Source organism: Poeciliopsis prolifica, unplaced genomic scaffold (genome assembly GCF_027474105.1).
Source record: "Poeciliopsis prolifica strain line A6 unplaced genomic scaffold, Auburn_PproV2 SCAFFOLD068, whole genome shotgun sequence".
NCBI classification, from domain to species: Eukaryota; Metazoa; Chordata; class Actinopteri; order Cyprinodontiformes; family Poeciliidae; genus Poeciliopsis; species Poeciliopsis prolifica.
Window position 1 is genome coordinate 209,467 of NW_026562443.1, and position 4,432 is coordinate 213,898.

General features: G+C 35.0%; 1 long non-coding RNA gene across 1 annotated transcript; it reads left to right on the forward strand.

The window, feature by feature from the left end:
- Positions 1-326: 326 nt before the first annotated feature.
- On the forward strand, positions 327-2,888 carry LOC129351564 (uncharacterized). The gene is made up of 4 exons (XR_008604750.1): positions 327-437; positions 1,404-1,487; positions 2,047-2,137; positions 2,300-2,888. It is a non-coding gene; the product is annotated as an uncharacterized LOC129351564 (long non-coding RNA).
- The last annotated feature ends 1,544 nt before the right edge of the window (positions 2,889-4,432 follow it).

Here is a 4,432-nt window from a genome sequence, read left to right on the forward strand (position 1 = left end):
TGGGAGCTTGAGGGTCCTGCGCAGTATCTTGGCTGTGCCAAGATATATATATATATATATATATATATATATATATATATATATATATATATATATATATATATATATATATATATATATATATATTTTTTTTTTTTTATTAGATTAACTTTGACAAATATTGATATTGAATAAAATAAAAAAACATATATATATATATATATATATGTTTTTTTTATTTTATTCAATATCAATATTTGTCAAAGTTAATCTAATAAAAAAAAAACACAGTGACGTCAGTTCCAAAGCGCTATTGTGTCAGACTCATCTCCCGCTGAAGGATCCAGCGACATCAAGAGATTACGGAAAATCACGCGAGATAACTGGCTCGCACCTTGTTGGGTTTTTTCAAGGGCAGAGGGGAGATTCCTGGCGTGCATCTACTTAATTTGAAGAAGGTAAGAGTCAAACTATTTTCATCTAAATCCATATAAAAATATGTAACTTAAAATTTCTCTACCATTTGCACCATTTTCTACTTGTTCCATACTTGTGTCACATTATTTCATGTTCTGTAGATTAAGTCGGTTAGGTTAAGGCAGATAGCTTTTTGTTTACATTTATCGCCGCACCATGTTAGGTACATTCTGTACGAAAAAACTCTGCAGAGCCATATGTAGTGTAAGGGTCACAAAGCTGCTGCCAGAGACACAAATGGACCCCGGAAATGTCACAGTTTTGCTCCTCCTGAGCTCCCTGGAGGTTTAGTGGTTTTTAACACACGGATCTAACATCAGTCTATTTCTAACTATTTTAATTCTATTTCAGTAATGTTACTATGGAGGTAAATGTAGATACACACACACACACTTTGGTACCTTTCTATCATCATCGAGATTCTTAATTAATTATGGTAATAAAAAGTCCTACATTTCAGTCGGTGAAACCTGCAGAAAGCATTGCTTTCTGAGCTTTGTTAAATGTTCCTAAAATACCTGTTAGTTATGGATTTCTAGTATATTTTGTCAGGCTAAAACTCTCAATGGATTATCCATTATTACAGACTTGAGCTTTCTATTTTTTTCTTTAAAATACATATTCCTCTGCTGTAAAGATGTTGGGGTTTTTTGGACTCTTCTTTGTTGTCCCCAAATAATTGTAGCTCAGAAACAATATTGAAGTTCATTGGTTTAATTTTGAAATGTTGATGTTTTTTGTGTTGATTGTTTTGTGCTCATTTTGACCTTTGTTACTATTGCTTTCTTCCATGTTCAATTCACCATTGTTCTGCACATATGTGCTTGCATACAAGTGTCCAGTGGTTATATTCATGAGGCATTCAAGGGACTTGTACTAAAAGATACAACTCAGTTCAGTATGAATTGCATATTTTAATGGCTGAAAATATATCTGATCTCTTTCAGAACATCACCTGTCTGTAATCCACCTGCGTAAGTACTGGTCAAGGGGCTCATCGGCTATCAAGTTATAGATTTCAGTGGCTAATAGTAAGTTTTGCCAGATCTAAAGTGACTGAATGTAGTGTTAGAGAGCTTATAAAGCTAGAGTTCAGCTAAACATTTATTTGGCCAGTCTGTTTTATTTGTCTTTATTTGCGTGGGGATGTGGAAATGTAAGGAGTGTAGTCTCTCTCTGTCTCGTAGATATGACCTGTTAAAACATTTTACACTTAAACACCGGCATATGCGACGTTATCCATGCCCACACATAGACTGTCCATGTACTTGTAAGACATGGAATGCTTTGCATATTCATTTAAGTAGAAGGATATAGACTGTGTTGACCATTCTGTACTTTTCACATATTTCTTTGGTGATATATTCATCTAACAGCTTCAGTTTAGATGTTTAAATGAGATGTTAAACTCCATTTTAGTCATGGCATAATGAAGGGATACTAACAATTTTAAATATCTTTCAAATAGACTGCAAGCCACTGATCACTTTTGTTGTCACTTCCTTTGAATGTAGCTATGTTTTCAAGTGTGTGAACCTATACTGCTGGAGTTTTGAGATTGTTCTCATTGTTTTTGATCTGCATATTTAGGAAGACACTGCTGCGGTCAGACGAGAGTGCATCCTCAAAGGTCTGTGTGTACCTAAATGAAGATCCAGAGAAGCTGGTGAGGGAGTACATGGTATGTTAAATTCTCTTTGTGTTACAATAGAACTCCTAAGAGTTGTTAAAATACTTTCACCAACTAAGGTCCATGAGTGACTCAATCAATGTCAGTCTTAATTTATTTATTTAATTACATGTGAATTGTCTCTCCCCCAATACCCTTCCCTAACTCCCTTAGGACGTTGATGAATGCGCAGAAATGGCCAAAGCCGAGGCTGTCCTCGGAATCGTCATTTGAGCAGAGGGTGCAGAGGCTGCCGATGCACATCTGGATGTTGGGATTGTCCTGGAGGAGGTGGAAGTTATGAACAGCTTGGGCAGTGTATCTTCTGCAATAGTGATGCTGCTGGGACTAATCTATGCACTAAACTTGAGCTACCCTCAAGTTTTAGTGCGTTCAGCACTCAACTTGCTCAGTAACTCAAGCATACCTTTGAAGTAATACAGAAAATAATAATGAAATTGGATGGAAAGAACTTATCAAAGAAAGCACAAGTTCTCAATATGAAACTCGCCCGCTAAGTTGAGTAAAGTTTCATATGGAAAATGAGTGTTTAAAGTCTGCAGTAGAAAAGATTTATATTGTTACAGTTTCTAAGTTGAGCAACTATACTGACATGTTTTATGTTGTAAAGAATTGGCTGGGAAATGAAACTGTAACCTTTATGTAGTTGTTTTTTTATTTCAATGTCCAACTCAGCTGTGTTTTGTGCTGTGTAAAAAAACGATGTATAACAATTCTGAAAATACAATTGTGTTGTACCTTTTCTAATTGTTGACTGTTCTTCCTACACTTTCACCTAGTGCTATCTTAAAATGCTTGATTAACGCTTGAAAATATGTCTTTGAATTAACGTCATGAAATAATGGAAAGGATTTCCACACGATTAACTAGCTGTCTTTTAGCATGAAGCATATTTGTTGAGCTAACTTGCTTTTAGTGAGTTGGACCTACTGAATCAGGTAGTGTGAAGGTACCACTGTAAAATAAGGTGGTTTCAACTAGATTTACATTCATCTTAATGAAGTTACATCAATGATTTGGTCCTAAACATTGCAGATTAGTTGGGCGGGCTGTATTGCACTACACTGGGTCATGCTATAGTAACTGAGTTAAAGGAACCTTTAAAACATATGTTGAGCCAACACATTTCATTTGAATTTGAATAACCTTAATGAATGGAGTTGAGCCAACTCATTTGATTTACAATCATCCATTGCCTTACCATAATTCTGGTTAAGCCAACATATTTGGTTTAAATTAGAACAACCTTAATGAATTATGTTTTGCCAACTCATTTTATTTATATAAGAATAACCACAATATATTACGTTGAGCCAACATGTTTGATTTAGAATCACCCATTGAATCACCATTGTAACAAGTGGAGCCAACACATTTGCTTTACATTGGAATAATCTTAATAAATTAGGTTGACCTAACACATTTGCTTTAAATAGGAGTAACACAAGTACATGGTGCTGAAATAAAGCAAAGTAATCAGGTGGAAATCCTTTCCATAATTTTTTTATGTTCATCCAATGACTTATTTTTTTCAGTGAACCTGTGAGCTGCTGCACTCCTCTTCTTCCTTTGGAAACTGAAAGTGGGTTAAAACAGATTTATCATTTTTATCCCATATATCTCTTTGTTCTATACTTAGTTCAGTCCTTCACAGTGTGGGTCCAAACAGTTAAGTTTGAATAGTTTAACATCACCTCACATAATTTTTTTGTCTTGTAGGTCATAAACCTTTTTATTCTCATCTGGACAGAGCACTTTTTATTGCTGTCTCCTGCAAATTTTAAAAAGAACACCTTCAGTCTTTCTGAACTATGTCTTCTTGTGTTTCTTTCACAAATATAATATACTGTGATACAATAACTCTCTGTTACTGAGATGCTGCTGTGGCTGTCACTACATTGTATTAGGATTTAAATATCCATAGAAATCCTTCTGTGTTCAGAAGGTGAACTCGGTTTTGATCACTACTGTATAAACATGAAGGTGTAGTTGCCTATGAAACCAGAGGAGAGAGCCCTTGCCAAAAGGATGTAAACTACTGAAACCATCTGATAATTGAGTCTCTTTCATTCCAAGAGCTTTGAGGCATGTGAACTATGGCTTAATAAAGCACTATTTATAGACTTATTTCCTTCTACAGCTGCATGGATGATTTAAATCAGTATGATGAAAATGTGAAAAAGGAGCTTTTGAATGCCCCAGTGCTGAAGCCAAAGGATAGAAGATGTCACTGATTATTCTACCTTTCTGTGTGATCTCAGATCTGAATAATGCTTAAATGACATC